The following is a 22,362-nucleotide window of genomic DNA, read 5'->3' as shown; positions in this document are numbered from 1 at the left end:
AGGAAGAGCCTGACTGCCTTTCACCATGGTCAGCACATGAAGAAGTGAAATCTAGTAAAAAAATCACCAGAAGAGACATAGTTTCCACTCTGTTTTTTCCTTACTGTAAATGAAATATAAGCAGAAAATTGAGAATAATATGTCAGAACTTAATTCCCCCCCCCCCCCCCCCCCCCCCAAAGTTCAAAATTCTCATTGGGATTGGAATTTCACCCCAGATGGCTTGGCCAAGGAATGTATTCCAATAGTGTGAACCTCACTGTATATGATCTGACATCTTGACATTTAGCAGACTTAGAAAATAATATTAGAAGAGACACAGATACTGTAAAGATGAGCCTTACTAATGCTAATACACCTATTTTCTGCCACTGTTTTCCTGGATTATCTGGCAGTGTGGAAGGCAGCTCAGGCTGTATGCAAAATATCTAAATTCATATAGTACTGCACCCTCACTAAAAAGCTTTGACCTGTCTTGGGTATTTCTGCAACTCACTACCCAATCCAGCCCCTGGTAAAAAAAATGCTGTAAGGAACTGCAGCCTATGATAGGAGGCAGGAAAGATCAGAAGACTCACATAATAGAGCAAATATCTATCTGCACCTCATGAAGACCTCTATCCTCCGATACAGATGAGCCTCAACCAGACTGGTCAGCAGGGGTAAACAGTAATGATGAACTGATCCAAAGCAAAGATGTCAATACAGGACTACTAAGGAACAAAGCCCCTTACGGCGTGACACCCACCCCTATGCTGCATACCCTCTCTGCACAACACCATTTCTGGAAGTGATGATAGACCTGAAATGGTACACCTACTTTAGTGTTCGGTTCAGGAGCCTGCTTCTAATTGCAAATGCCTTGATATCCCCCACCTACCTCACTTTGGCTTGCACCACAGAGGGGTTTTGGAGCTGCAGTTGTGAATTTAAACTGAAATTAATTTGAATTTCATTCTTTCAGGATAAAACTAAACAAGACAGTATACTCCAGAAAAGCACCCAAATCAAATTAATTTCTGCTGTCGGAAATGTAATTTCAGTGCTCACAAGCAGATAGTAGTCTAAAGTAAAAATGCATTCATCGTGGACATCGGGTCTCAAGGCATTTCACTGTACAGACCTTGCTCTGTCTGGGCTGCAGTTCTGGATAATGTAGATGTGTTAGCTAGCGGGTCAAGGGAAACAGAAAGACTTGGAGTGCCTCGGGTGCTTCCCCTAAGACTGAGCCATCTTGCAATCAGATTTCAAAGCACTGAATATTCATTACAATTAATTCAATCAATCTTTATTGTATACAGAAGTGCAACTGTGAAGTATTCTACGGGCAATGTCTGTAAGCAATTTTCATTCTAATTTCCACTACAACTGCAAATAGAAGCTTGCTTTTAATGTTTTCATAGCAGTCTCCCACTTGAACTGTTATCATAAAATGTTTTCTGTCACAAAGTACTAAGGACAGCATAGCACTGATGGGATGGGCAATATAAAATTATTTATGAAATGGATTCTATTACCAAACAGTTGACATGTTAAAAAATAGGAGAAAGGGTGACAAGATTATCTTATAAAAGGATGCAGAGGAAGATGAATTACTTCTAATGAGATTTATTCACTGATTAATTTTTTTTTTTTTGCTTACAGTTGAGACTTAAAAGACCATCAAAAATAAGACAACACATTTTAATCATAGAGACTATTTCATTTTTCCTGGGGTTCTGTAGAACTTAAGGAGACACCAAAGGGAGGTACACAAAGATTGCCCTTTACAACAATCCATTTAACTGCAATTGAAAACATACAGTTATTTATCTAATGATCAAATTAATTATTGTTCTGCTCTCAGAAACATAATTTTTGAAGGAATTCCTAACAGTGTCCTTGTGCTTTCTAACGTGACTCATGGAGGATGATAGTTTAGACTACAGCTGGCAACATAATTAGTTGATTAAGCAGAGTGACACTAGAGTGTGCACTGATCTGATGCATGCCATCTAAATAATGAAACATTTTGTCCCTCCAAACAGGAATGCTCCTAAAGCACATGCCTAAATCAAAAAACATGTTGTCCTGCTGTGGCAGTGTTCCAGGGATGCACCAATGGTTACAAGATGCACCTTGTACCTTTGTACTAGCACAAAACTGGACTTCATATGACAGTTCAGTACAAATTCTGAATCAAAAGACAGTCTGCAGAAAAGGCATAAAAATGTCTTATGGAACAAAAAGATAATAGCCTATCACACTGTATTTTAACAAAGGGTTACCATCCTCAGTGGAACAAATAAACCATAAAAATGTTACTGAAATTGGCAGGAAAAGAAATCTCTCTTCCTTCACTTCACAGGCACCTTCCTCCTATGAAATCAAATGTTACTGAAACCATTAAACTTCCCAAATAAACTGTATAATCTCATATTTGGTTTAACTGATACAATTTTGTTTTTATAGTAAAATTAAAGCAGTTGTGTGTTTCCCACCCATCCCCATGCCCCACTCCCCCCCACCCCAAATAGGGAACTGGTTCCCTGGAAATGCTGGGAAATAATTTTCTACAAAATCCAATCACATCTGATACGTTTTTTGGAAAGTTTCATATTGCATATGATAAAGAAGACTATTTTCGTACCTGTCTTCTCTTGCTCCATCAGGAATAGTGAATAAATGACCTGAATAACATCTCACAGCCCACCAGCAGTAGCAAGAGTTACTGGGTTTAAAATAGAAAATTAAACTATTCTGAAGTTAAAGATTTACACTTCAGATAAAGCCTCTGCTTTGTTATTAATGGTTCTGGATAAATGCATTCAAGATTTTCTGGTAATCCATAATTCCTATTTGCTGATATTTGCATATATCATTTTCCTCTGGGATGTCCATTTACTTCTACTGTTAATGTGAAAAAACTGCGTATCTCTTTGGCAGGCCACATGGTAAATAGCCAGTGTTTTGTCAACAGTCCTTAATTAATGTTCACAACATTTCTGTGAGGTTTTGTTTATTCCATTTTACCACCAAAAATGAATCCAAGATAGAAAAAAGAAAATGAATGGATCAAGATTTCAGCAGATTCTGTAAAAGAGCTACAGTTAAAAGATGAAGCTTCCTGACATTCCTGACACAGCTATAAAGGTGTCTTCAAATCCCCAAGACAAGGCTAATATCTATCACCTCCTTCCTTATCAAATGGCCAATGAGGATCCAAGGCAGACCTCCAAATCAGAAGTTTTCCATGTTGTTTTGGAAAAACTAAGTATTTTTCCTCCTGTTTTCCTACTTAGCTATGAAAGATTAACTTCACCCATTGCTTTACACAAGTATATATGAAGGCTAACACCCCATGCCCTTCTAGAGACATTTTTGACTAAACTACAAGAATAATAGTCTTCAGTAGAAGAATAATGAATAAGGGTCTGAATCAGGGAGGGAAATTATGTTTAATTTGATGTCAACGAGAAGCTCCCTGACCTACTTCCTGGTGGCACGACATGTTCACATTCTGCAAAATTATTCAAGAACAACCTCCTAGAAGCACAAGAACAGTCCATCCCCTACAAAGGGAAATAAAGAAGGCAGAACAACCTGGGTTATCTATGATACTATGAAAATCAGGATCTCGTTGTAACATTAGGGGAAAAACAACACAGATGGAGTCTGAACCTGTAAAGAGATGAGCCATCTGAAATTATAATATTATTGATATCAAATGGGGAAAAAAAGAAAACAGAAAATCAGAAGTATTGGTAAGGCCTTGAAAATGTTTCAAAAGAAGCTTGAAAGCAATCTTGAAAACCATTTGCACGAATTACACAGTGAATTTCCCAAAATGAAATAAGGGGCACCATGTTATAAAATAATTACAAAGATTAATAACACAAGCAGAATAAATATTTAATAAACAGGAAAGTGCAGCAGAAACCAAGCTAAAAACAGCCAGCTCACATGATAAGGTACAAGCTACCTGACAAGGATTTGATGGTGATGCTCTACTCAGGACTCTCTGCTTTTACTCAATCCCTGCCTTGCCAGAAGGGTTTTATTTTGTAGTTGCAGGCTTATTGATATTAAAACCCATGTAAAAATGTGTATTTACATTGCACTTCATGACTTACAGTGAAAGATCCTTTGCTGCAATGGTCTCACAGTTTAGAGAAGACATCTTAATGTGTGCATGAGAGTCTACGAAGTATTTGCACTGAAGATGGGGTTATGTTTACAGCAATGAGGAATGCTTAGTATGGCTGAAAGGGTTTTTTCTGGGGGGAAGAGAACAAGACAAGTCATTCCTGAAAGACCTTGGAGGGAAGGCAAAATCCTGAGAATGGCGCACTGACTCGAAGAGCAACAGGGCTAATTTACTGATGGTTTAGTAATTGTCAGGCTTCAGCGACAGCTACAGAAAACCTTTAAAATCTCTATAAAAAGGGCCTGTCTTAAAGAGGCTGTCATTGCTGAAAGGGAAAATAATAGACTAATGGGACTAATTCTAAACCCAGCAGGTCTGGAGGTGAGTCCCTGCAGAATAGAAAGAGAAAGCAATCATGTCAGATGAAAGAGAACTTCTAAGGGAAGAATATTCTGCAGGGTACCATCAAGCCAACTGTGGACTAATGCACATCTCTCATTGCTGTCACCAATTTAAATAGGCTGAACATTCAATCACTATTATTATGTTATCTTTTTAGCTGAAGGTCGAACGTATGGGCATTGAAACCTTACCATTTCTCCCGTACATGTTAAAAATGTATGCCCCTACATTTGGTATGTAATATTGCACTTTGTAAACTAGAGTGTGTACTGGTAACTAGAATTGAAGGATGTATCTGAGCAAAAGAAAGCAGAAAATGCTTTGGCAGGGCGGCGAGCTCTATCCAATAAGTAGTGATACATATCAGCAAGATAAGGAATGACGTGCTGCCTCTCATAGAGCTTCCCTGTATGGACATACATGTATGGTATGCTGTACCAGGGCTGTGGTCACCAGTGAGCAATTCTTTTTATTGTGGCTCCTATGATAATTTATCATAAAACTATGATGGAAAACAGAAGTCTCTACAGGGCTTTTCCTTTATTTACATATATTCCATGATGCAGACATTGGAAAAAAAATAAAAAACCATCACAAAGCAGGGTAATTAGCAGAATATTAGTCAGAATAACTCCAAACCAAGAAGTAACTCTGTTCTATAAATTTCTTAAGGAATCATACAATAATTTAGGTTGGAAGGAATTAAGGTCATCTAGGCAGACCTCCAGGAGCAGGGCCAGCTTCCAGTTTGATGAGGTTGCTCAAGGCTGTGTCTAAGAACGTTTCAAGTATCTCCAAACATGGCAACTCACCAACTTTCCTAGGTAACTATTCCAGTGTTTCCTATCCTCACTGTGCAGAAATATTTTCTTTATATCTATATGGAAGATTTAATGCTTCTACATTGAAAGTAAAAATTGCTAAGTATGGTCCTTTCAGCATGCCAAATAAATATATTAAAATAAGCAAAGCTCTTTGCTAGAACTTGCAGTGTAAACTGGAATACAATAAAACCTTTTTAATATCTTATGCCTTGCAAAAAAAAAAAAAAAATTCAAGCACTCTTAGGCTTTCTGAGTTATTACTCTCCCAACGTGAACAATTGAAAAAGAGATGACAGATCATAGCTTTCTATCCTGCTTTTTAAACTAAAAAAAAAAAAAAAAAAAAAAAAAGAGAAAGTCTTCTTTAGATCCTTCCAAAAGGGGGATTTTGATGCACCCTGTTGCAGCTCTATCTCCCAGACAGGACACATAGCATGCTTCATCAGCACTCAAAAAAACATTCACTGAAGTAGATTCAGATAATGTGTTAGAAATTATTAAAGTTATAGTTATTTTTATGTGTATCCCAGTGTCTTAAAGGACACAGTTCTGCTACAGACTATGCAACACAGAACAGCACAAGGGTTTCTGTCCAATTTAAGCAGTAATACAGAACCTTCATAGGCATGGACTGGTCGAGGAGGAAGAGAGGAGGAAAGAGGACCTCAGATCTTCATCTCCTGACTTTTGTCCCAGCACTGGGCTATCCAAATCACAGTTCCAGATGCACTGGGTAAAGACCCACTGTGGGGGAGCAGAAGGCTGCGGAGTGGTGTGCCTTCTCATCCCAACAGCACAACAAGAAAGAGGTCCTCCACCACACACCAAGATCGCCCTGCCCTCCTCCTTCCCTGCCACCCAACCTGGGAACTGTGGTGACCTCAGAACCAGGTGCCACCGGTGGACAACCAAATAGACAAAAGGGCAGAGAGAGACAGCCCTTACACAAGAAAGTGCTACTGAGCAAACAGTAAGTATTGTGGATCTAAGCAGCACATAGAAATGCCATTCTCTATGTCACTGCCTTTAACTAAGTGAAGTATCCATGCCCATGTCATGACAGTGCTTACAGTGACCGTATACAAGTCAATGCAAATAATGTCATTGTGCCGTTTGTAGTCAGAAATTGTGAGGGATTCAGCAATTGTCAAGCAAGCCAAGAGCACTGGGATAATGCAACACAATCTTTTCTGTTACTACAGATGTTTCCTGAACTAATTTCTGTTCGGGTGAGAACATATCTCTAAGAAAACACTGACTTGTAAAAATGCCAGTGACAGTAAAACCATCACAACCTTTGAGAAATAATTGAGATGATTAACATCCATGGTTAAAAATGTAAACCATACTTACAGGCTGAAACTACTTTCTTTCAACTTCCAGTCACTATCTTTTTTTACACCTGGGTCTGCTAAAATGAAGGTCCCATTACCAAACTTTAGTTCTCCATGTAAAACTACCCTGAAGTCATTTTTCTTCATCCTCAGGGATCTCAATGAATTAGTCGGCCTTATTTTTTTAATAAGTGGGTCCTGTCCTTACAGCTGTTGTTTTCACCACTTGATGTTTCCTCAAGGACATTTACATAATAGTTCACTTATTACTCCAGCAGCTGAAGCAGGGCACACCATGGTAACAGGCCCACAATTACTTCTGAGATCTCTGACAGCACTACAGCAATCATTGCTATGTGAATAGGATGAACACATTTACTGACATTCTCAGGAAAGAATCCTGGAAAATGATTGTGTAAACACACATCATGGTCTTCCATCTTAAATTCAAAATTATCTGAGACAAAACACTAACTGAACCAAATATTTGTATTTTACTTCACTGTTAAGGTTATAGGAGTATATAAAGAAGTAGTCTGGGTTTATCCCATAAAAAGAATGATGCAATACAGATCTAGAGATATAAAAGTGTAAAAGCAGACATTTTTAGCCTTAAACAGTACTTTTTTTTTTTTTCTTCTGTATTTCTCTCTTTCACTCATGCAGAAATGCTGCTCTGAGACACACTACAGAATGAATCAATGCACCACTGAAGTAATGGGAGTGGGACTGGAACCTGAATGTCTAGTTTTGAAAAATAGAGACTGCTCCTAACTCTTTTGAAAGGTGGAATGGAATACCCCTTACCCAAGGCTACAAAGAGGATCCTGGATGGCTCTCATTGCTGTTACTTGAATATGTCACTTTCATTGCTTCCACACTACAGAATTTCCAAAGTATCTGCAGGAGGTATCAAATTAACTCAAAATTTCAAAGCAATAGCCAGGGGGAGGCACCGAAATTCATTTGGATTTGCTTTGAAGCAAAGACCTTCAGGCATGAACCCCAGAGTTTCCTAAACTTGAGTGAAGCTTCCAGGAAAGCTGCCTGAAGTTAGTAAGAAAAGCCAATGTTAGGCAAGCTTTCCGTTTCAGAAACCACTGTAAGTAGTTCACAGCATCGGTATCACCCAAAAGTAAAATACCCCTGTAGAAGTGTAATCCTTGGTATAAATTCAGAGTAAATCCATGGAAATGTGGCTGCTTGCTGCAGCTGGTCAGAACTTTCACGTGTGACTTTATAGTCCAGTTATTCAGGGAGTCAACAAACTGACTACAAAAACTCTACTGAGAAACCAGTGGAGCTGCTGAGCACGACAATTAATTGCTTCCGTTTCAATTAGATGAGGGAAAGAAACACAGGAGACCTGTGAAAGCTAGGCCTAGCATCCACCGCGAGATGTTCAGCCGCTAGCTTTTGGGGATGCTGTTGCCAAAATCTTTCTAAGCCAAAATTCTTCAGAGACCAGCTCTGCAAGCCTTGGCCAAGGAGGCCACTACCTCCACTTCGTACTGGGGACCAAATCAAGTCCTGAGAGCTGGCAAGTGTGCTCATCGTCTGCAGTGGAGCCAGGTCCCTCCTCCTGCCCGGCCCCTGCTGCCGGTTGCTGCTCGCTCATGGACTCCTGTTGGGGCTCTGCGTGTTCCCAGGTCTTCTGCAGAGCGCAGAAACGTGGCTTCACTCGTGCTAAGCAAATAACACACACTGTCTGCTCAGGCCTTAACTCTTTGTACTAATATCTGCAGCCCGCAGGACTGAATCCAAGCTTATTCACGGAGAACGAGACTTTGGCTTGAAAGTTGGCACCCTAATGTGCAGAGGATTTATGGCACATGAGTGTGCATAACAAAATCAGATTGTTATTCCAAGAAATTGGACCCAATCTCATCCCAACAAAGCTAGTGGTAATTTTCCTAATTAATGCATTGGGAGCAGTCCTCAGGAACTATACTGAAATGCAGTTTTCCATTAGCCTCCACAGGGCTGCAGTTTTACAACGTGACAATTATTCAAATATCGTTTCATTGTAAAAATTATAGTTTTAAGCTGTGTCATGGGTTTTGACATTTGATAAATTCATGATATATTTTACTACATGTTCCTGCTTAGGTGTTAATGTGCAAAATCCCACAAATGCAACAAAATACAATAAAACTTCTGACTTAAGATATTAATTAGGTGATTAAGCTGTCACACAAGATTTGTTTGTCCTTTGTAAATTAGTAGCTCAATCCTCACAATTTATAAGCAGAACAAATCATAAAACAAAAGGCTTGGTTTGCTATAAAAACCACTCAGCTTTTGCACAGGGCCAAAGCAGCCATGGAAAATTGATTTTCCACAGCATATTCAGTCTTGAATAGGCTATGCTTTGTAGAAGATTTTTTATTGAGTGAAGCCAAAACTCATTATAGCTAAGACCTTTAGGAACAACGTGTGTTTGCTCCATTATTTTTAATGTCATCAACATCAGATTTTAATCTCATGTATTAAAGTAGGAAAGCACAAAGATATATTTGCATTTTATTACCAAGGTAGAAGAACAGGACTACGCTAGATCTTTAGTAAAATGTGGACCATGGGAGAAGGAAAATGATTATTCATTATTTTTCACAGGATAAACTGTGGGTAAAGAGCAGGTTTAAGGTAGAATAAAGCAGGGCTTTTCGTACAGTGTACAATTGTGAAACTCTCTATCAGATCTAAGGACAGTCAACATATAAATAGCCCTAGACAAATCTGGGAGAAAAACAAACAAACAAACAAACAAACAAACAAAAAAACAACACCACACATATTAAACACAGCATTCCAGGTGCTGTTTAAGCAGCCTCTCGACCAGTGACCACCAGAAGCTGGGAAGCCCTGAGCAACCTGGTCTTTCCTCAGTCTGGCCTTGCTGTGGTCCTGAGATGCCTTCCAACCTGAACTGTGCTACACCCCTATGTACATGCTCTTTTTTATGCTGTTAACATCCTGGCTGGTATCAGAAACAAGTCAAAGGGCTACAGAGGCACTCGATTTGAGTTGGTATGGAAGTTTTTACACTGTGTTAATAGACAAAATTGTGGCACCTGATCCAAGACATTTTAAAGTCAACAGTCTTCAGTAACTTCTCCAGTCACTGGTCTAGTTAATTTTGCCAGGATTACCACAGAGAAATTCTTCTAGGGCATATTCCACACACCTGAATAATAATAGTGTAGGGGCTGGGAAACCTGCATTTTAGAAGCAGTACAATTTATGATCCACACAGAAAACACCAGCTGCTCACTCAGCTCTTGGCAGAGACGTGATCTCATGGAGTCACAGTGCTTAAATCCAGAAGTGCCATTTGTGATCACCTAATCTGATCTACTTAGCACAGGCCATTACCTTTGTACTGAGCTCAATAACTTTGTGTCTGACTTAAATATATCTTCCAGAATGACATCCCATCTTAATTTGAAAATGAGAGATGGGGAATCCATCTCTTCCCTTCATCATGTATTTCAATGATTAATCACTCTTTCTGTTAAAAACAGGCATAGAATTTCTAATTTGAATTTGACTTGTGACAGCTTCCAGCTATTGCTCCTGTAGTACTCAGAATTTTCTTATTGTGAATATGCTCACACATTTTAATGAGGTCACCTCTGAATCTTGTTTTTAATTCACTAACATCCTAATTTCTTTATTTCTCAAGGGATGAGGTATTTCTTACAGCTCATGAATCATTTTAGTAGTTCCTTCCCTTGTTCTCCCAAATCTTTGAACAGTTTTAAAATATTCCATTTCTGTGCAGAGAAGTAAGACATCTCCACACTCCTATCAAGAATCTGTTTACCAATGGACATCCTACCATTGACTGGAGTATGCAAACTGGATTCCTTTGGATGGAATAAAATCATACAAGACAACCGACAGTTACTACACGTGAGGATTTTTGATATACGAAGGTTTAGTTGAGCACCAAGATTCCCGAGTAAAGAAAACAAATTTCTTAGTGAAACATGTTGACTGTCAAGGTGTGGCATTTCAAAAGTCACATTACAACATGACCTCAGTTTCCATAACTATAAAATTGAAAAAAAATCTTGTAAACCCTGACACACCAGGAAAAAATTCTTGCTGTTTTACTGTCATAGCAATTCCATTCTTCACTACAACTGAAGTTTTCAAATAACTATGTCACCTAAATGTTACACTCCTTTCTTCTCCATGGGCTATTCGAAGCAAATTCTTAGCCCCTAGAACCACCGTAGACATAGGAAAAATTATTATCCTACTGCTAGAATGGTGAGATCAATGACTACTGAGATAAAAAAAGGGAATGGGCTGTACTATATTAGTTCAAACCTATTGAATTTTGCAAACTTTTAGCTGACAATTCTCACTTTAGAATGACTGCTGCCATAATTGATGTTTAATAATGCCAATTTAAATGCATTACTGAATTGAAAATTTGAGGTCTCCAAAATGTACCTTATTTACTTTTTAAATTATTCCTTTTTAGCAAAAGGGATACATGGTTTCTCAGAAATGATGGATGCTGCATTCTTTTTGCTGCTCAGGATTCTTATCATCCTTTCAGACAATTGAATTTCTCCCATTTGTGAAAACTATTACCAGAGGAAGGATTGAAATTAAAACCCAATGACTGGAATCAGAACTGTTTTGGCAATACAGGAATACTTCACTGATCCATATTAATACCTAGGAATCCCATTTAAAAGTTTGTATTTATTTAGTCTTAGTAATTAAAACTTAAGCAGTATCATGGAAAAGCTCATGAGGGATATAAATTTGTTATATTCATGTAACAGTTTTCTGTAAAAAGTAACTTGAACTAACGTGATGTTTTGATTTTTGGAAATGCCCTAAATAAATGTGATCATACTACATGTCTAAAGGCTGATTAATCAGAGAGATTGAAGAAGCAATAGCAAGCACAGCATCTTTATCTAAAGAGGGACTTGTCATATAGATGCCAAAAAAACAGGATCTACTTTAAATCAGCTGTTAAGCATCATTTGTCAGTAATCTAAATGGGACTATTAAACTGGTGCTAGTAGATATGAAAATACTAATAAAACTTGTGACTTCATAAATCATTATTTGCAGAATGACTCAAAGTAATAGCCCTTTCCAGACTTAAAAAATTATGAACTGATGACACTCTACTGATTGGAGCATTTACTCCACCTTCAATAGGTCTAATTAATGAAACTGTTCACAGAATTAAACATAGTACTTAGCAGGATGACACTATGCCCCAGTCTTTGCAAACTTCTCCACATTCAAACAGTTTCATGCTCACAGAGTGGTGTACTGAGGAGCTTCTGCTTGTCCTAGTAAAGTCAGGGAGTGTCTCGTTAACTTCAGGTAACCGATGCTTACCTATATATGAATATAAGGCTACTTGAGACATGTTAATTGCAGGATCTGATACTGGATGAAACAACACTGTTAAAAATCAGATGTGAAAGAACACTTGGTTTGTTTCTTTTATCAGTTAACTTTAAATCATTACTATAGCCACAAAGATGATCAAGGGACAGGAGCACCTCTCCTACGAAGACAGGCTGAGAGAGTTGGGGGTGTTCAGCCCGGAGAAGAGAAGGCACCGGGGAGACCTTATAGCAGCCTTCCAGTACTGAAAGGGGGCTGACGGGAAAAATGGGGAGGGACTATTCATCAGGGAGTGTAGTGATAGGACAAGGGGTAACCATTTTAAACTGAAAGAGTATTGATTTAGATTAGATGCAAGGAAGAAATTCTCCCCTGTGCGGGGGGTGAGGTGCTGGCCCAGGGTGCCCAGAGCAGCTGTGGCTGCCCCCTCCCTGGAAGGGTTCAAGGCCAGGTTGGACGGGGCTGGGAGCAACCTGGGCTGGGGGAAGGGGGCCCTGCCCAGCGCAGGGGGGTTGGAACTAGGTGATCTTTAAAGTTCCTTTCCAACCCAAACCATTCTATGATTCTAAGATGTAGATGGTCACTGCAACACACTGGAACATGTGTTACAGATCTGGAAAAATAAAATTGTTACATTTTGCAAATAATACAAATTTGCATTTTATTATCTTCCAATACAAAGGCATAGATCGGGCAATAGGCAGTCTAACATAACAGAGAACAATAACTTGGAAAGCAGAGTCTGAAAGGGGTCTGTGGGTCCCCATGGAGAAATGGCATAAACTCTTAAGCAGCTGCATTATGGCAAGAAAAGTTACTACAGTTTTTGAACATGTTAAAAGAAAAAAAAAATGAGCAAAAGCAGAGACAGTTTTTGCCTGTTGATGAGATCATTTAAGAATAATATGTACCTGTCTACTACTTTTTTTTTTTTTTTTTTTTTTTTTCAAGATGTTAAAAAGGACAGTAATGTAATAAGGACCATAAAGCTCAGGACTTAGATAATGCCTTAAAGCAAGAAACTTCAGGGCCCGGTTCATCTCGGTTTTTCAGGAAAAGAAGAAACTGGAAACTAAACCAGAATACTAAAACAGAAGACGCAAAGAGGAAAACCAGAAGATAGAAGGCAGAGAAATTAAAATTAAAAACTAGTGATCATTTTTCACAAGTATTAGCGGATTTTTCATCTCTCGGTGCTTCCAGGTGAGGATTAGATACCTTTCTAGAAAATTTTGGGGAAAATGAGAGTAATTTTGCCAAATAATTGTTAGAATGTAAGAGTAACTGCATATTTGTTCAGTACATGAAAGCAGCTGGATTTTCTACTGCAAGCCATCATACAAAGATGGTATTCTATATTCTGAAATTTTGGGTAATAAAATATTTCTAATTCTAAAATTGACTTAATTCTAAAAGCTACCAGCCTTTTGAAGCTGATATCCTATAGCAGTCCACAGACTACAACTGTGGCTAGCAAGAGAAGTGTATGTGCCTCTGCCAGTGTAGATTCCTACTTGAACCTTCCCTAGAATGAAACTGCTTCACTCTTCAGCTTACAACCTCATTTGTTCCCCAGGAACTGCCCTCAATCATCTCTCCTTTTGCTCATGTGTTGAGTGAAGCTGTAATGCGTGGGTTACCAACAATATGACCCATCCAGATTCCTCTCTCTACCAGCTTCTCTGGAGGAATAGAAGTCCACTCCAAAACCCCACACTTCAAAGAACTTTTGAACAATTTGAGATTAAGTTTAAAAACCAGTATGAAAATGTACTCCTAGTCAGTCCCATTCAGCTGCTACTGGAAGGTTTAATCTAATATAATTTGGTTATTACGATAGCTATCCACCATGGAGTCACTGACAAAGGAAGGCAGCTTTTGCTCTTTTTTTTTTTTTTTTTTTTTTTTAATTTTCTGGCTAAAGTTAGAGCCCTTACATGACTTGAATCCAGTAGCATCTGACTGAATAGGAAATCAGAAGTCAGACAGGAATTTTTCAGCCCTAGAAAAGATAAAAGTGAGTTACTGCCTTTAATTGGCTGTTGAATTAGCTCATATGAATAATAGCTCACAGACTTTTCAAGTTCTGTCCTTTAATAAGACTCCCTTTTACTTCTTTGTCTGCAGATTTACTGGAAAAGATTCATTCCTTCTGGACATAGTGATTACATTCAAACTCCAGACATGAAAAAAGAAACAGTTATGCAAAGCAAAACACATAAATAGTATAGGCTGTTGGTAGCACTGTTTTTTTACCACCTTCTCCATGTGGCAAACACAAAGACCTGTTTTAATTATGCTACAGAGCAAAAACTGAGCGGGCACTTAGTGACATCAGACTGCACCATACTGGCCTTGTAAAGCTGCATATAAAAATAAAAACCAAGAAAAAGCAAAAAGGTACAGAACAGATGTATGCCAGTCAGTAGAACCACCACCCATATAACAGAGCTGGAACTCAAGTGGTACATGGGCTTTTTTAAGTTCAGAGCTGAACCAACAAACATGAGGGGAAATTTTATGTGATCCAAAAAGTAGATTCCTACTGAGACCCACACCTACAGTACCTCCAAGCAGACACTAATAAAAACCACTCTGTGTGTATCAATAATCAAAACGAAAGGTCAACACAAAAGGAAACAATTCTTTATTCTCTTTGGACAATTTAGGTTGTTAGAAAGCTCCCTACCTGTATGAAATATAATACCTTTTTCCTTGAAAACAATACCATTACATATGTTTATCTAATCTCCAACCAGGCTCAAGGTGTTAATGCACTGCCACTACCTTCCATGACACCAATTAAATCTCTGCCTAAGCCCTATTTACCCTTAATGTACCCAACCATACTAGTCAGAGGCAATGAGCAGTGTATCTCACTATGTAGGACATAGTGTGGAGCTAACTCCTGTAAGAGACAAGAACCTCCAAAATCTCTGTCACCTTTTATCTGAGCAGAGAGTACACTCATAACTCTTACACATTTAAAACAGGAGGACAGCCACTAAAGTGCTCATCACAAACTTGAAACTCCATACTATCCAAACAAATGACCCTGCCCTAGAGACAGAATATAATAGGAAATGGGGCATCAGTACATCATTTAGTGCCCCTCCTGGAAATCTCTCTTGTACAAGGGTGATAACAACATCTGGCATACATGTATTTTGTCACAGTCTTTAATCACTATTTTTGCATAGGACCACTGCTTCATTCACCAAACAGCTAATCAATATTTTGCTTTCACCTCATAACTCACTGTGTGGCCCATGCTTTGTTTACTGCCCATTATTCAATTGCGTTATGATTGCAGAATTATTAATTTCCTCCAGGGCTTCTCAATGGTACTCATCACTTCAATAACTGAGTGCTGCACAAATGCAAATTAATTTGGCTTCATAAAAATCCACAGTGGCAAAGAAAAGGTAGTACTGCTGTCTAAAACACAGGGTGTGGAGGAACAGAAGAATTAAAGGCAGAGGTACACACTGGTTTTAGATGTCCTGTCTGAGGCATCATAGATGTAATTTAAAAGTATTTAACTATATTTCAAACACAGAGGTTGCAGCATCAGTCACAGGTGTGACTGATGAACAAACTGGATTTAGTACTTTAAAGGTAGTCATGAAAAATCAGATAATTAGAAGCTACTAGACTATTAGAGGTTCCACAGAGAGAGATCACAGAACTGGTTTAAGTGGTGATGTTAGCACTAGATAGGAAAAGTCCAGTGCAACAGTGCATTGTTTCAGTCACATGACCCCCCTTTTGCCCCCCCTTGCTTCCTTCATTAATGATTTACCAGCTCAAGCAATAAATGAGACAGGAGTCACGCGGGCATCACTCATCTCTCCTGCACAGCCCTAGTACGTCCCTAAGAGCAGGTCCATCCTGCATAAAAACAGTATCTGATCACACATGTATCATAAGGGGACTGAATTAAGGTTGCCAAGCAACCACCTCCCCACATTATGCCACAAATCCTGTCTTTCATCTCTTCAGCAAACAAATGCCAGGCCCTGTCTCACAACCCTACTCTTTCCCTGGTCTGTTCCTGCAACCCTAATTATCCGTGCTCCCAAAGGCTTCTTCATTGCAATTTCTTTGTCCTGCCAATCCCAGCTTTCCCTCATTACTCCAGTTGTAATTCTTTCTTTGTGTTCTTCATAATTAGCATTTAGTCCATCCCATTTCCTATTTCCCTGACCAGGTCTCACTCCCAAAAGATGAGACAGACACTGTTAAAAAAAAAAAAAAAAAGAAAATAAACATGCTCAGTGAAGAGAGAAACTTCAGAGATTTTTACCTGTTAAGATTTTAGCAAGTGTCTCCAAAAGCATTATAAAGCACAGTTTTTTCTAAAGCATTAAGATGTTGCCAAGTTTAAGCAGATTTTTACAGTGAAAAGACAGTCCATCTATCTGCTACCAAAACAGTTGCCTGCCTGATTTCAATTATCAACTGCAGAATAAGGCATGCTACTTCATTTCCAAGAAAAGACCACCAGAATCAGCAAAACATTGTCATATTGCATAAAATTTATCCTCAAAACCAGCTAAGACATCTCAGCTGACTTTTTTCAAACACAAACAATAATCAATGGGCATGCAACATTGAAAATGTCAGATTAAGATAATGAAGTCTGGCAAAGTTGTGAGCAAAAACAGTTGTTAAATGAAATTTCCTGTAAACTTTTTAATGGGTTAAGAGCAAGACTAGAAAGAAAAAAGTTCTCCTACACTTCATTCTCAAAGTGGTATTCTGCTACTCTTTCCCTCTAAGTGTGAGTTTCACCCAAATGCAACTAATACCTTCAAAGTTTATCTATCCTCAGCATATTTTTACTTTATCATCATCTGTTGTCTTTACTGTGATAAATCACCAAGTTAGTCAAAATAAATTTTAGTTGCAAAAAGAATTGATAATGATCCTGATATCCAGAACTGAATTCTGGTTTGAGAGTTAACAATAACATAACACTTACTGTCCTAAAACACACGTATCTAGGGTACACCTTACAACATGGAAAAAAACAGTCTGGAATATACTTGGAGTATCAAATGGTCTGTTGGTCTTCTCCAAGGGGTGTGATACAAAAGCCATGATGAAACAGCTGATAACCAGCCAACAGTCATAAGAAATTTAATCAATCTGAAGAAGAGCAAAAACAGCAAAAGAAAGTTAAAATAGTCATGTACTTTCTCACTGCAAACAGTAAGGAAGACAGAGCAAAGTGAATTAGGCACTTTGCAGCATAATTTTGTTGTTGATTTCTTGTTACCTTAGAAACATTTTACTATTCAGAAAGGTACAGATAGGAAACCAAATCAGGAACGTGCCAGTATACACCTCATTTCAATAGGTGGACTTGGAGGACACTTTCAAACTAGGCCTCCTGGTCTTGAAATGACTTGTGATATAGATCTTCCTAACACTGACACTTTTGTTTTTCTAGGAAAATTTCACTGTGAACCTCTCAGGTGCAGCAGATGGCACGGTCCCCCATCAGCCTAATCTAACTCATTCTCCAGCATCTACTTGTCTCCTCCCATTTTTTAAAGGAGAATTGGATCTGGTATTCTTGCTTCTTTTTACTTTAAAGAGTGAAGAACCCTATGATTCTAGGACTGAAAGCACACTTAGTAGCTCACACCCAGATAAACAAAATAGGTCTTGGTAGGACACATGCCTAAAATAAGCAAAAGACAATGTCTCTTTACACACCAAGGAGCTGCCCTGTGGAACCAACTGCCATGGGACACTGTGGACGCTGTAGAAGAAAGAAAGATCTGCCAAGGGTCACTGAGAAGGAAAACAGTATCAGGTTCAGGCATCTTCTGAGAACAGTCTGTGGCTGGAACAATTCCTGAAGAGGTACAGCATGCGCTTCTACTCTCAGCCTTCCCCCAGCGTTCACATACAGCCAGTGATAACACAGAGAGATTGGACTACTAAACAGTTACTAAATGCATAGAGACAATAGGAAGGCCTCAAACTGCATACACAGGGAGAATACCGGGAGCTCTATCATATATGATTGCTCTCTGCTGCCTTACTCCTACGCCTGTGTTTGTGGCTACTCTTCCTACACAGTTTCCTGTTTCAGGGACAAGTGTCAGCTCTCCCCTAAAAAACCAAAACAAACAAACAAAAAAAAAAAAACAAAACAAAACAAAACAAAAAAAAACACAAAACAAAAAAAAAAAAAAAAAAACCAACACAAAAAACCCTAAGGCTTTTGTTGTGAACAGTGAACTCAAGAGGAAAGAAATTAGGGAAAACAAATGCAAGGGAATATGGAAGTAGAAACAAGAAGGCAGGGGAGAGTCAAAGGATTATAAATGTAGAAAATAGAGATTCACAGAGGGAATCAAGCTGAGCATCTCTAACAGCAGTTCTGCAAGCGCTCTGAATGTACGCAGGCGTGTGGGGAGACTGCCCAGTGGTGGCCTACCCGGAGATGGCTCAGAATGAGAAACCAAAGCAGGCCCACAGGCACTGAGATTCCCATCCAAGTTGCCCCTAAGAGCTGCTGATGACCCGTTCACCCAAGGCAAGAACACGGTGGGGCCTTGGAAGGGCGTGATATAAAATTTACAGGCTACTGGTTAGATGGCTCCTTGTTCTGACCCCATATAACAATTCTCATGGTCTCACAAACATGCTGTCCTCATTCAGAATCATACAATTGGCTTCCATCTCATTTTGCCCCATCTTTCCCCACAAGGCCTATGGTGGTTTATGTATTTGCAGCACGGGACAGAGCCTAGATGCAACCAAGTCCCCCCCAGCACGCAGCCTTGCACAGCTCCAGCTCACGTCTCATGGACAGGGGTGTTGAGGGAGATCTCATTATGTACAATCCCCATGTTAGCATTAAGCCACTGCTTAGTAATTTCTAGGGGAAAATAAAAAAAATCCGCAAATATCGTGATACCATTATTAAGCTTCCCCACGGTGATCCTGAATGCTGCTGAAAGGAACACCACGTGCAGCCACACGAGCATAAAAGCCTGCATGAAAGCAGGCGAGCAGTAAAGCTGCACTATTCCAACCTGTATGTGGAATGAGTAGCAACTGAAATCACTAATGGCTACATTGTTTGCAGCTGGCTTATCAAACCACTATCAAGCTTTAACAAGATGATTTTTAGATAGGCAATGTTCAGCCAAAAAGTACAATTTCAGAAGTGGAGAAATGCTAATAGAAACATAACAGCACGTTACTGCTCTACAACTGGAATATTACTTAGGAAAATGAAGGGATTAGAAAAATACTATTCAAGAAGAAAATGAGGACCATGCTTCAGATATAAAACACAGTTACGTATATGTATCAGTGCTCTTTCTTTCTCCATATGTTTTCAGTACACAGCTAATCTTTTCATCTGCTTGGTATATTTATAGCATTCTGCAGAAAATATCAGAAAAACTTACAAAAAGAGCCAAAACATTACAAAAATTACAAAATCACACATGTATATGTTTGCAGTCTCTCTAAATTGCACATTAAAATATGCAGGGTTTAGTTGCTTACTGATACACAAACTATGTTAACATCTATTCTATACTTAACCTGCTGTGAAGAATAAGGCTAGACAAAAGATTTTTGCACCCATGTTAGGAAAATATTCTGGCAAACATTCCTGCAAGAAAATCTTTACTGTACCCATACTTTCAAGGGCACAGAGGACTGTGTCAAGGTTCCATTTTATGAGAACAGAATGAAAACAAAATATCAAATAGTGCTCACCAAGGGAGTATCGTCCATCTTGTTATGTATGTAGGCAGAATCTGGTGGAAAAAAATAGCATGTAAGTATATCATTAAAAACTATATCATGATGTATATGGATAGGAAGGGTAACTGAGGTTTCACAGGCACCAGTCTTCTCTGACTTTTGAGGGCTTCTTTATACAGTCTGAATAATATCTTTTACCATAGGTTTTGGGGAGGGGTTGGAGGCAATAAGGATGAAAACAAGCTAATCATGAACTAATTCCTAATTATTTTTTATATTGCATAGACACAAAGAGAAACCGCTCTGGGAAGCCTAGAGAAGAAGTAGGAGTGACCAAGTTAAACAAAAAAACTCAGCTGCTCTAAATAAGATCCATAATACTTCCTAATGACAAAGGCTAAGTGTAAACAAGTCTCCTAAAAGTCAGTAAGAAAAAGCTGAATTTCTCAAGTTATTTAAAAAAAACTAAACAAGGCCCGAGAGTCTGCCAGCCTATGCAGCAGAGACACAAAGCACAGGCAGAGAGCAAGAGATTCATGACCTACTCCCATCTCAGCCACTTGCATTATTTCAGTGCCAATACAGTTAATTTACCTAGCAACAACAGTCTTCACAGTGCTGCATGAACATTTATCTTCCCAGAATCACCTCCCTTCTCCCTTGCCTGCAACGGGGTAAAAAGTAAAATCCTTTTTAACAAATGGGAAAAAAAGAACAAAAGCTTTTCAATGATCTGGCCAAGGCCACAGAAGAAGTGTCCAGCAAAAGTGGGATGACAGTCCCAGTTATATCCCACAGCTATTTAGAAGCAGTTAAGGAGCGCTTTGCTCAGCAGCACATCCTTACAGCGCCTTCATCCACAGACCTGGTGGTAGGCCTGGCTGGAAATTAATTTTCTTGCCAATCAAGAAAAGGCCCAGCCTGTGAAAGAAGACAAGTCCTAGCCTCGCTAGGACGTGCTGGAGCTCAGGTCATGCTCCTCTAGAATTTATGCGAAACACAACATTAGAAGGTGGCAGCGGATCAGAAATGATGTATGGAGTGTCTAGTAACTGCTCCCGTATACGCCGAGGGTTTGACACGACAGTGATGCCCCTGCCTTCTGTCGCACCGCTTTCTCGGCACCCCCCCCTCCCTGGGGTGCCAAACCCGCGGCGGCTCCCGGGGCTGGGGCTGCGGGGGGGGGGCCGGGGGGGCCGCTCCCGCACCGCCGGGCACCGGGGAAACGCCGCTCCCGCGGGGCCACCGCAGAGCCCGAGGTGGCCGGGGCTGCGGGAAACCTCCCGCTCTGCCTGCCGGTTTAGCTCGGAGAAAAAAAAAAAAAAAAAAAAAAAAAAAATAAAAAGGGGGGGGGGGCGGGAAAAAAAATGAAAGAAAAAGACAGATGCCAGGGCGGGTTTGCCGCCTGCGGGGCGTGCCGGGTGCCGCGGCGGGGGGTGGGGACCCGCCGAGCCAGGCTGCGTGCCGGCAGCGCTGTCCCGGTGTCCCCGGGGAGCGGCCGGGCCGAGCCGGTACCGCCGCCCTCCACCCCCCGCTGCGGGCTGAGCGCTGGGGTGGGGGGGGGGAGCACAGCTACACCCCACACCCCACACACACACCCCCCCCCCCCCCCACGCAACGCGGCGTTACCGCGCCTAACCCCGCCCCACCCCCTCCTCGTCCCGCCCCCCCCCGCCCGGGCCGCCGCCGCCGCCGCCTCCAGCACCACGGACAGCGCCCGGGCACCCCCCGCCCGCCCCGCCCCGCCCCACGCCGCGCCGCGCCGCGCAGCTCCACGCCGTGCCAGCCCCCCCCACGGCATGCATTCGCCGGAGTGCCCGGGGTAGGGCCATCCCTCCCGGGGTGCTGCGGGCCGGGGGGGGGGCGTCTTTCGGTTCGGGCGAGGCTCCCCAGCCCTGTGAGGCGTCCACCCCCTCCCTCCGCCCTAATATGCGCAGCACTCAGTCGTTTCTCACCGTTTGCTTTTAGGGATAAGCTAGTCTCGCCACAGCCATCCCGGCGTAATTAGATCTCCGCCTCCTCCTCACCCTACCCGCCCCCCCCCCCCCCCCCACGCAGTCACACAGCTGAAGGCCCTCAAGTGTTTCACCCCAAAAAGGCGGCCGGGCGCGGGGGGCTGCCTGCCTGCTCCCCGGGAGGGCAGGGCCTTCCAGGAGGGCAGATCACCCCCTGCACCCCACCAAACCTGCCTCATCCCCCTCCCGCCAACCGACCAAAGCCGCCTCAGCAGGGAAGCTCGCACGCGGGTCGATCACACACTTCTCTCTGTGCCCGGTGTGGAGTTTGGGGATGTTTCCCTCCCCCAAATCACCTCCAGATTTTACTATTCTCATTTAAAGAAAAAAAAAAAAAAAAAAAAAAAACCAACACAACTAGTTCCTGCAATTCAGAAATCATCAGGAGCAACTCAAAAGAGAAACCTGGCCTCAGACTCATGCTCAGGGCCCTGCTTTACTCAATGCTGTTTACTGACCTCAAGGAAGCTTGAAAAGCATAATCCTGCCTTACCTGTTCTAGGGAAGCACGCACAGAGAAAGAGCGTGAC

The 22,362-nt window shown here is 40.8% G+C and overlaps 1 long non-coding RNA gene across 4 annotated transcripts in view; it reads right to left on the bottom strand.

Moving 5' to 3' along the window:
- The window catches only part of LOC116965311, a 112,091-nt gene extending 90,258 nt beyond the window's left edge, over positions 1-21,833 (bottom strand). For 2 of the 4 annotated variants that reach the window (XR_006164715.1, XR_006164716.1), the window contains exons 1-2: positions 21,773-21,833; positions 19,830-19,870 (exon numbers count right to left, since the gene is read on the bottom strand). This is a non-coding gene — a long non-coding RNA (uncharacterized LOC116965311). Of the gene's footprint in view, positions 1-19,829; positions 19,871-20,411; positions 21,110-21,772 lie in introns of those variants that run through there. The other 2 variants (XR_004409277.2, XR_004409278.2) reach the window with 1 other exon arrangement.
- Between the last annotated feature and the right edge of the window lie 529 nt (positions 21,834-22,362).

The sequence above is a fragment of the Tyto alba genome, unplaced genomic scaffold, assembly GCF_018691265.1.
Source record: "Tyto alba isolate M040663 unplaced genomic scaffold, T.alba_DEE_v4.0 Super-Scaffold_9, whole genome shotgun sequence".
In the NCBI taxonomy this organism is placed as follows: domain Eukaryota; kingdom Metazoa; phylum Chordata; class Aves; order Strigiformes; family Tytonidae; genus Tyto; species Tyto alba.
The sequence above is the reverse complement of the archived record's forward strand: the minus strand, read 5'-3'. Positions and strand labels throughout refer to the sequence as shown.